Source organism: Oryctolagus cuniculus, chromosome 6 (assembly GCF_964237555.1).
Source record: "Oryctolagus cuniculus chromosome 6, mOryCun1.1, whole genome shotgun sequence".
NCBI lineage: Eukaryota > Metazoa > Chordata > Mammalia > Lagomorpha > Leporidae > Oryctolagus > Oryctolagus cuniculus.
Window position 1 is genome coordinate 95,218,351 of NC_091437.1, and position 12,066 is coordinate 95,230,416.

Here is a 12,066-nt window from a genome sequence, read left to right on the forward strand (position 1 = left end):
ATGCAAGTCCCTAGCTCTGCTTTCAATTCCTGCTTCCTGCTAATGCAGGCCTTAGGAGGCAGCAGGTGATGGTTCAAGGAGCTGGGTCCCTGACACCAAAGTGGGAGACTTGGATTTAGATCTGGGCTCCTGACGTCATCCTCGAGCTGCTGCAAGCTTTTGAGGAGTGTGCGCTCCCTATCAAATAAAATAAAAAAAAAATTAAAAGAATTAAAATGTAAAATTACACGATTTTAAAATAAAATAAAATACATCCTTCCCTAAACTTATCAACAAAAGCAAAACATTCTTTATCTAAGTGAGGTTGGCAAATGTTTTTGGAACTCCAATACGAACTATAGTCAACTATGGGTGGCTCCTGAAATACTGTGTTGAGAATTCTGAAGCCTTACCCAGGCTCAGAAGAATTCTGAGATTAATTCATGAAGTTCCATCGGTGTGGGAACATAGACTTGAGATATGGGTTTACCTTCCCTGAGCGTTTTAAAAATTCTCACATCAAATTGTGTTGTCTGTCTTAATGTAATGTTTTCCTCAGGTATGACTCTTGTTTCTTCATGGCAAAAACTAATATAATTTTTATGTCTCATTTGAGATATATCATAGTTAAATAAGAAGAGACAACAGGAAATTAAAGGTTGGGGGCTAGGGGACCATCATAGAAGGTTGAACTGCTGCCTGGGATACTGGTATCCCATCTGAGCACCAGTTACAGTCCCAGCTGCTCCTCTTCTGATCCAGCTCCTTTCTCATGCACCTGGGAAAGCAGTGGAAAATGGTCCAAGTCATTAGGCCCCTGCACCCATGGGGAGACCTGGAAGAAGCTCTTGGCTTCTGGCTTCAGCCTGGCCCAGCTCTGGCCATTGAGGCCATTTGGGGAATGAACCAGCAGATGGAAGATGACTCTCTCTCTCTCTCTCTTCTCTCTTTTACTCTGCCTTTCAAATGAACAAATAAATCTTTTAAAAATTGACTACAGCTAAAAAAGTAAACCATGTTCCTTTAAAAAAAAAGAAATCAAAGGTTGGAAATTTTAAATATTATACTAAATAAGAATGACTTCAGTAGAATTCTGGAGTAACTGCAATGATGGTCAGAGTAATGAATGGCGAGGAAAATCTCTCCAGGCATAATTTGGTAGCAAAAGGAAGACCATGAATTGGTAGAATGGCCTTAATTTCCAAACTGAAATTGAAACACACAGTCTCACAATGATTTTTTTAAGCAACTAACTAAATTTATTGGTAGAAAGACATTTTATGAAGATATTAAAATTAGCACCCAAATATGTTTTAAATAAGTCACCTTTATTAAAAAGATCTACGACAACATTATATTGAGAGTGATCCCAGAAATGCAAGACTGCTGATTTATTTATTTTTTCCACCTCACCCAACTTATTTTTTATTATTAGTTGCCTTGGGACTGCTGATTTAAATAGCAGGGAAAGAATTTGGGATTACTGCTCTTGGAGTTCTCCAAAGAAAACTACTTGCACCTTTCCAGCTCCATTGCTCTCCCTGAAATTCACTGGGATCCTTGAGCTTCTGGCTAAAATCCATAGATAGGAGAGGAACAATTTTGGCTGGCTAGAAACAGAGTTCTCTCCAGAATGAGCTAATATTCTAAGAGGGAACTGTCAATCAATTCTGAGAGCTCTAATTCTAGAGGGTTAAGGAAACCACTTCCTATATTAGTTATCATTTCAGGGTCTTTTACGTGGAGATTCTAGATTCTCAACCTTTCATAAGCCTTAAATCCCCCCTTTTAATCATTCGCTTACTTTCAAGGGGTGGCTTCATCTTAGTTTCATTTCAGTGTCAAGTTAGCGTAGGCAATCTGTTATTTTCATGAGTGGTCTAGGAGTTCTTCCGTAGAGTATGAATTCCTCCAAATTCCCCGTGTATTGTCCTTGCTTATGACCTTTAGCCCCTGTCCTAAGACTTTTCCATACCCTTCTGCGTTTAGCTTCAGGACATGCTGCCAAACCCAGCACCGAAAAGTCTTTTTTCACTTTGGCGTTACTACCCAGCCTTATCTATGGATGACTGTTTTTCTCTTTTATCCACAATAAAAGCAGAAATGAGTACCAGTATATTCACTAATTATTCACTATTTACACCTCAAAACAAATTAAGGGAATTTCCTTTAATGCTAGTTCATAATCCTTTCATTTTATCATGTTTTCTTGCCTTTTCCTACTCTATTAGATAGTTGTGATTAAATGTTAACTTCTGCTTCTCCAGCCCTCAATTTTTTCCCTCCCTTCTTTGATCCTTCATTGAAATCATAATGTGGATTTGTGACGTCACTCTCAATTGTTTCCAGATGGTTTCTCAGACTGATCAAAAGAAGGTGAAGCCAATATATGTTGTAAAAAAAATAGATCTTCAAACAGGGAGATGTTTCAGCAAAAAATTTAGAAAAGGAGAATAATAATAATAATGTTGAGAACACAAAACAACTATAGGTAAGACAAATTGCCTTTTCTCTCTGTCTTAAAATAAAGTCTTTGATCAATTGTACCAATGTATGAAAATTTGAACTCTAAAGAGGCCAGGCAGCTTTCTAAACCCAAACATCAAAAGCTTTGCTTCCATTAGAAAAATTTAAACCCATGATACTTTGAATGGATTTGAAATTCTCTAAAATGAGCTCTAATAATAACCTTCACAAACAGAAAGGAGAAGAACAGTAGGTTATGTGGCTTCATGCTACCATTTTCTCTGGTACATTAGTTCTCCAAAGATGGCATTTTGGCTTGTACCAAATAAAAGGGCAAAGGTTACCAAATGCAAGCCTGAGGAAGCCAGAAGAGAGAACAGCTATTACAATGGAGGGGGAAATCCAAGCTGTCAGCTCTGAATGGATAGAAATTGCATGTGTGAAATTGACAACCAGCAACAGCATGGCACCCTAAGAGGGGCCAGGAAATTAACTCTCCCAGAGTATTAGGGGTGTTTCTGTAGAGGTTTATTCAAGATTTCACAGATAGAAATCTCCAGGTCTTTGACAACTTTCATAACGTCCAGTTGTTGTTTGGAAAGCAATCTAAAAGACATAAAATATCAGCGTGAGAATGGTCGAATTATGATATAGAGAGAAAACATATAAAGGGAAAACATCACCCATCATACAATCTCTTAAGAGTCACTGTTAACAAATTGGCATGTTTGCTCCTCTTATAAACATTGCTTTATAAAGTTGAAGCCAATTTGTACATGTAATTTTTATTTCTGCTTTTTTATTTAGTATTATATCATACTTTTCCATGCCATAAAATTATCTTCATAACCATGTTATTAATGTTTATAGAGCCTTCCATCCAATGAACATATAGATTTTAATTTACTTAACCATAATTAATTCTACACTAACTCTTCCCCCATCTCCTTTTTTTTTTTTTTTTTTTTTTTTTGGCCCATATTCCAATATATTTCCCACTCAGGAACTTAAGTGATCTTTTAAAAATTTGAAGTTGACTTTGATACTCTCCTTTTTAAGCCCATTCAATAATATATTCTGTTATTAGAAAATATCACCATCCTTAGCAGATGTGGGCTCTATGTCCTTGCTACTACATTGGTGTCACCTGAGAACTTGTTAGAAATGCAGAATCTCAACTCATTCCTAAACCCACTAAATCAGAATTTGCATTTCTTAAAGAAAGAGCTCTGGCTCTTGCGCCTTTCCCAAGAGCTTTACCAGGACCTGGCTCTTTAGTGCTCCCTGGCAGCAGAGACCCAGCCTCAGTGCCTCACTCACTACACCTCAATCTCTGCAGTTGTTATGCGAAGAATGTTTGTGCTGTCCCCTGTCCCCCTCTAAATCCATGTGATAGTTTTTGGTTTTGGAGCCTTTGGGAGGAAAGCAGATTTAGATTAGATCATGCGGCCAGCGCTCTGGTTTAGCAGGTAAAGCCGCTGCGTGCAATGCCGTCACCCCATATGGGAGCTAGCTCCATTCCCGGCTGCTCCACGTCCAATCCAGCTCTCTGCTACAGCCTGGGAAAGCAGTGGAAGATGGCCCAAGTCCTTAGGGGCCCTGAACCCACGTGGGAGACCTGGAGGAAGCTCCTGGCTCCTGGCTTCGGCTTGGCCCAGCTACTGCCATTGTAGCCACTTGAGGAGTGAACCAGCAGATGGAAGACTCTATCTCTGCACCTGCATCTCGGTAACTCTGCCTTTCAAATAAATATATCTTAAAAAAAAAAAAAAAAAGATTAGGTCATAAAGTTAGGGCCTTCATGATGGGATTAATTTTTCTTTCTCTCCTTGTCTCTCTATCTCCTCTCTCTGTCTCTTTCTCCCTCCCTTGTTCTCTCCCTCCCTTTGCCATGTGAGAGCACTCCCCTGAACCAGACCAAGCTGATTCATGGAACTCTAGCCTCCAGAAGTGTTAGAAAATACCTACAGTTTAAGCCACTCAATATATTATATTTTGTTAAGGCAGCCTGAGCTAATACAGTAGGTATGCCCTGTGTCCTCTGCCTGGAAAGATCATCCCAAGAACTCTTCATCAAGTTTACTTCCATTTACCCTTCAGAACCTTGTTCAAAGGTGAGAGTGTATCTACTGTCCAGAATATTTAAAGAACTTTACAACTCAACAACAACAGCAAAATATCTAACTACTTAATTTGAAAATAGTGAAAGATGGGGCCAGTATTGTGGTATTATAGGTTAAGTCATTGCCTGTGACGTCAGCATCTGATATGGAGACCAGTTCCAGTTCCAGTTCCAGCTGCTCTACTTCCAACCCAGCTCCCTGCTAATGCACCTAGGAAAGCAGCACAAGGTGGCCTATGTCCTTGGGCCCTTGCCAGCCACATGGGAGATCCAGATGAAGTTCTTGGCTCCAAAATGTGGCCCAGCCTAGACGCAGTCATTGTCATCATTTAGGGAGTAAACCAGCAGATGGAAGGTCTCTCTCTCTCTCTCTCCCTCTCTCTGTAACTCTGCCTTTCAAATAAATAAATATTTTTTAAAGTGGTGAAGGACACGATTAGACATTTCTCCAAAAATAGACAAATGGCCAACAGCATATAAAAAAGCTGAATGTCATTAGCTGTCAAAGAAATGCAAATTGAAACCATAATGTCATACTTTTCATGCCCACTGGGATGACTAGATTAGAAAATAAAGGTAATAAACATTTGTGAGGCTATGGGGAAACTGGAACCCTCATACATTGCTGGTGAGAAATTAAAATGATACAATCACTGTATTAGTTAGCTTTTTATGACTATCACAGATCCTGAAAGAAGCTACTTTTAAAGGAAGGTTTATTTGGTCTCATGGCTCTGGAGGTTCACAGTGCAAGATCTGGTAGGCCCTGTCAGTTCTGGCATCTGGTAAGGCTGGAAAATGGCAAGGTGGTGTCATGGGGAGGAAGAAACATGTGGCAAGTGAAAAAGAAGCTAAGCCCACCTCCACTTTTATAACTAATTCTTTTGTAATAACTATCTTCCAAGTGCATGCTCTCAGTGACCAAAGGCCTCCCAGTGGTCTTGCCTCCTAAAGAATATAACTGGAACAAGTCTCCACCCTCTCACTACTATTAACTTACAACTTTGGAAGCTAAATGTCTGTATGTGTTAGGAGCTGTATCTTGTTCAAAACATGGCAGCCCCTGTGGAATACAGTTTGATGGTCTTGCAATGAATTAGTGATAGGATTGTTGCATGAATCCAGACTTTCTCCCCTGGGTAGATGCCCAAGAGAAAGAGAAAGGTACGTCCACGCAAAACCTTGTACACAAATGTTTATAGCAGTCTTATTCATTTTGACCAAAAGATGGGAAAAAAGCCTAAATGTCCATCAGCAGACAGATGGATAAACAAAATGTGGTGTATACATGCAGTATATAAATAGTGATAAAGCTCTAATACATGCTAGAAGGTGAATGGACCCTAAAACATTATGCTGACACAAAGGCCACAAATATTCCATGATTCCATCTACATGAAATGTCCTGAATAGGGGACTCCATTGGGTCAGAAAGCAAATTAGTGGTTGCCAGAGGTTGCCAGTGGTTGCCAGAGGAGGGGAGAATGGGAGGTGGAGTGGCTTTATGGATGTGAGGTTACCTTCTAGTTTTGGAACTAGAGAGTGATGATGGTTACACAACAATAAGAATCTACTAAATGTCACTGAATTGTGTAATTTAAAATAGCTAAAATGTTGAGTTTTTCTCTGTGTATCATACTATAAGAAAAAAAGAAGATGAGAAGCAGAAGGAAAGCACTGAGACAAACAAAAGCAACGAGATCAAGATGAAAGTGGATTCTAAGAAAATTATTTATTCACTGTGAAATTCAACCATGATGTTGTTGAGGTTTATTTATTTATTTATTTATTTATTTGGTTTTGGTTGTTTTGTTATGTTTTGATCACTCTTACTGTTTGATTTTACTGGCAAACAGACCTCCTAAAACTTTCCCAGATTCTTCCAGTCCAAAAAGAAGTGTTTCTTCCAAACTTAGTCCTTGGGCACAGACCTCCTGTTTATATCCTTCCTCCCCCACAAGTTTCAGCTGTCCACATGTGATCACCCAATGTGTATTTTGAATGTGCACCTCAGTCTTGAGCTCAGAGACAGGTATTTCTAGCTCTCCCCGGATAATTCTACTTGAATGTGTCATCATCATCTCTTATTTGATGTATTCATAATTCATCCCTGGAAACAGCACCCGTCTGCCACTTCTCTCTTACACCCTTTAGGCTAATCGTCTTAATTCATAGAATCTGAAACCCAGCAGTGTGAGTTTTTCAAGCCACACAGCCAGCAAGAGCAGTTCCCACTCCAAAAGCTCGTGGTCATCTTTCACTCCCCCCCCCCCCCCTCCATCCAGGATCACTGAATTGTGTTGCTTTTTCCTTCAAACGGTCTTTTATCCATCTGCACCCTTCCGTCCCCACTGCCAAGCCCCCAGTTCAGATTTTCAACACCTCCCAGCTCAGTGCTTCTGGCAGCCTCCTGGCAGGTCTCTAAATCCAGTCTGTACACTGTGGCCTCAGTAGCTTGCCTGAAACCACAGTATGTTTGCATAGAAAGGATTTGGGAGATCATCAAATCTGTTGCACTAAACAGAGAGCATGGGTGAGCCAGCACAAACCTCAGCATGCTGCCTAGGTCCATGCCAATCCCCTGACTATCAAGATGTAGGGGGAGAAAGCAAGAAAGGATGAATTTCAAGATAAACACGGCCTGCCACAGACTGTTAATGGGACATTCTATTTCTGCTTTTTTTAAACATCTATGTCTTTAGTTTCATCTGTGTGAAAGGCAGAATGACAGAGAGAAAGGCAGAGAGGGAAGAAGGGGGGAGAAAGAGAGAGAGAAACAAAGAGAGAGAAAGAGACAGACAGGAGAGAGAATCTTTCATCTGTTGGTTCACTCTCCAAATGCCCAAAATAGCTAAGCCAGGGCAGATCAAAGCTAGGAATTCAGAACTCCATTCAGACCTCCTCTGTGGGTGGCAGAGGCTCAAGCACCTGAGCCATCATCTGCAATACAGACCTACCATATGGGTACCGGTTCAAGTCCCGGTTGCTCCACTTCTGATCCCACTCTCTACTATGGCCTGGGAAAGCAGTGGAAGATAGCCCAAGTCCTTGGACCCCTGCACCCATGTGGGAGACCCAGAAAAAGCTCCTGGCTCCTGGTTTTGGATCAGTGCAGCTCCAGCCGTTGTGGCCATCTGGGGAGTGAACCAGTGGATGGAAGATATCTCTCCTTCTCTCTCTGCCTCTGCCTCTCTGTAACTCTGCCTTTTAAATTAATTAATTAATTAAAAAATAAAGCACACAGAAGGATATACATGCTTTACATGCAAACTCTGCCATTTTATAGAGAGGACTGAGCATCTGATACATGGAACCTGGGAATCAATTTCCTCTGGATACCAAGGGACAACTATATCTCCAAGTTCAATTATACTTACTGCCGTAGAAGTACTCTGAAAAAGGCATGTCATTCAACTTAAGCTTCAGCTCTATTTCTGGCCATAGCTCATATGCCAGCAATCATTTTTAATTAACCTTATCTTTCTAACATGAGTGACAAAATTATAATGTGTTATATATTTGTGAATTACAGACATTTTCAAATATAGGCACATACTGTGTACCACAAGGATGTATTGAGTATGGTGATCTCTTTTTTTATTATTATTATGCTATAAATTTCTGCAAACTTGTCTCCTCCCAACAAAAGTTATCACTAGCAGAGGCTGTTAGCAGACACAAGGAGTCTGTTCACTTGCGGTGTCACCAAATAATCACATTTTAGTGGGAGTTGCTCAGAGACAAGCTTTATTTACTTGTGACAACTCAAGGAGACCGTGTAAAGGGATGGTTCTCCAAAGAGATGGCCTCCCAGAGCTGTGGTTTGCTAGGGCTTTTATAACATCCGTTATGGGAAAGTCTAGGAGGTAGAAAAGAGGGACCTGACAGCTGCTTTTGGGCAGCTTTCCATGTTTGTGGTGGCCTGGTCCCTTCTGGGGACAATGCTGGAAAGAAGACCTTCCTGGGACATGCTCTGAACAAGGTGAAGTGAGTAACCTGGTTCAGATTCTCTGCCCATGCTCCAGTGCCCTCCTTTGCCTAAATCTTACACTTTTGGTTACAGGGTCTGCAGAAATTCATCCCTAGATGAGGGTAAATTTCATCCCCAGAGGTGAGGGTAAAAAAGGAAGCTAAGAGCTCTTCTCCAGAATGACTACATGTGCGAATATTCTTCAGTTGTTCCAGTCTTCACAGAACCTCTTGTCCAGACCAGAAGCTGGCTATATTTCCCATGCCTGACATCCTCCTCTGTTCAAGAACCAGCCTGGGAGCTTGTGCTGACATAACTTCTGCGTCCTGGCCATCTCATGACCCTCCTCAGCCTCGGGGAGCTCTGCTGACCTCTCGGTACGGTCAGCATCTGTTTTTCTGAACACCACGTGCACATATCTTTGCTCCACACTCTTAATGGCAGTGATAGCAAAGTCTATTTTCTGTTGCCCATCCATATTAGCAGCCAGCACCACAATACGAGATGTGAGCATTGCCAAGTGGCAGCAATGCCCATCCCTCCAAATCTACTTTAAAGGACCACAGAGTCACATACAGAGAGCTCAAAAACAACATGGAGTTGGAGCAAAATGTGCAGGACCTTTTCAGGGCCCACAGGCCAAACCACTAGGGTGTCCAAGAAGAAATAAGTCTATGGGCCCATCCTGTTAATAAATAATTTAAATACCCTAATGAAAAGGAAGCTAAGAGAAATGGTAAATATAGGAAGATGTTGGAGACTGCTGAATTTTGACAAATTAAGTGTATTATTAACCTTAGCCTCAAGTTCATTTGCATTTTTAAATCTTCTATAAAAGCAAGCACAGAATATCAGACTTGCTTGGTTTCTGGAAACCAAGAAAACAGTTTTCCATTGACAAGATGTTACCAATGTGTCAGAAGCCTAAATGGTCTGCACTACTGAGTTTATTATAAGAAGATCAAGAGACTGCTCCCTTGCTTAGTGGTAGAGTCAGTCCCAGTTTGGAACAGGTGAAAATGTTATGTGGCATCTTCTAACCCCTGTCTGCCCTCTCAGCATTCCTTCACCCCCCCTTCCCTGCAGGCCCCTCCCACACACATTCCAATATCCTCATCAGGAATTGGCAAATGTTTTCTCTAGGGAATAAAGGGCAGGCATTTAAAAAAATAGAAAGACTTCACAGATACATCGCCATTAGAGGAATTCCAGATAATGTGAGTGAAGCCAATAGGGCTAAGAGTGTTCTATTAGGATCAATCTCCCTAAATTCCCACTTTGTAACTCTCAGATTATGTATAATCCCAAGGTTTTCACAATTCTCAGAGCTACACAAACAGGAGACATTCAGCACAGAAAAGGGGAAACATCTGCCCAATTTTAGATACCAAGTGTTCCCAAGTTCAAGGCTCTCCAAGTAGCCTTCTTCCCTTTCCCTACAAGACCAGACTTATTTTCTTGTTACTACTTTTCCTAAAATTTATTTATTTATTTATCTGAAAAGCAGAGTGATAAGGAGAGGGTAAGGGAGAGGGGGAGAGAGAGAGACAGAGAGAGAGAGAGAGACAGTCCTTCCCTCTGCTAGTTTACTTTCAAAATGGCTACAACAGCCAGGTCATGGCCAAGCCAAAGCCAAGAGACTAGAACTCCAGCTGGGCTCCCACATGAGTGGCATGGACTCAAGTACTTGGGCCATTATCCACAGCCTTCTAAGGCACTTTAGTAGGGAGCTGGATCAGAACTGGAGGAGTCAGAAGTAGAACCAGCATTCTCATACATGGTACAGGCATACCAGGTAGCAGCTTAACCCACTCTGGCACAGTGACCACCTTTGCTTTAAATTTTTAATTTATCTTATTTTAATTTTATTTGAAAGGCAACAAGGTAGAGAAAGGCAGACAGACGTGCAGACAGAGCTCTTCCATCTGCTGCTTTATTCCTCAAAAGATTGGAAAAGCCAGGGCTAGAACAGGCCAGAACCAGCTGCCTGGAACTCAGTCCAGATCTTACATGTGAGTGGTAGGAATCCAAGTACTTGAGCCATCACTGCTCCTCCAAGGGCGCACATTAGCAGGAAGCTGGGATTGGAAGCAGAGCCAGGACTCTTCTGATGTGGAATTAAAGTATCCCAAGTGGATCTTAACCTCTGCAACAAACTCTAACCCTTCTATTTTTATTTTGATACTTTGAATTCATTTTCGTGAGATTGAAACTGCAAGAATAGAGCCTGCTGCACTTTCCTGTTTAATTCTATGCATTTTTATCTGGATTGCCTTCCTTCCTGGCAGCCATGGCCAACCATAAGGAAAGCACCCTTAGTCTTTGGACTTAATGTCCAGTGCTCACTACTGCAATACAGTAATTTATATAATACAAATGTAATACACCAAACATTATACAAATGCACTATGATTACAAATCTAATCAATATCGACTATCAGTAGCATTTAAGGCAATAAGAAAATACTTTATTTTAAAGACTTTTCTTTCCAGAGTAACAAAATACAAGTACTTGGTTAGCACTTTTGTTCTAAAACATGATCAGAGAACAGGAGTTTGGAAATTCTCCCTTCTTCTGTGTTTCCCATGCTTATGACATAAGGAGCTTCCTACCAGCAATTACCCAGAGGGCCTGTCTCTAAAAACAACTGTCCCTTGAATTCAGGTTTTCTAATCTATTTCATTTTCATTTACTTCCCCTCAATTTGTTGAAGTGACACTTCCCAGAAAACGTCTCATTAGTGACTTCACAGTCAAATGCTGAAGTGCATCTTCCCTTAGAGAATACTTTGAAAATCGCATCCCAGATACGTTTTTTCTCAGGAAATTTTTTTATTAGTTGATAAAGGAGTCTGTGCTGAGTGTATTAATTTCCTTAGGAGATCTTCAGAATAAGTAATAATGATGATGATAATGATAATAATAGGTAAGTTTAACCCATTTCCAAAACAACTTAGACAAAATTAATAAAATTAGATATTAGATATAATATCATTTTCTTTTTTAACCCATTTTGGCAAACAATTTTAAGAATATTTCTCGGAGAGGAGGGAATTTGACTTAGTCATTAAGATGCCACTTGGGATACTTGCTATCATATCAAGAGTGCCTGGGTTCAAATTCTGGCTCTACTCCCAACTCTAGCATTCTGCTAACACATACCCTTGAAAGCAACAGGTGATAGTTGGGTCTCTGCCACCCACATGGGAGATTTGGAGTTCATGGCTGCCGGCTTTGGCCTGACCCAGCCCTACTATTGCACACATTTGGGGGAGTGAACAAATCGATGAGAGAGTTCTGTCTGTCTCTATATTTTTCTCTCTGTGTGTATCTCTGCCTTTCAAATAAATTTTAAAAATTATAAAGAATATCTGAAAACAATTAACAATGTTAACTGCCTTTAAAAAATGCAGAAATCCTTTACATTTACCCTTGGCTGCTTTCAAATCTAGCTTCTAATCCCATAGTTGAGTCCACAGCAGTTTGGACTGTTTTCAAATATTCTGGGGTGTTAGAACTCACTTCTGAT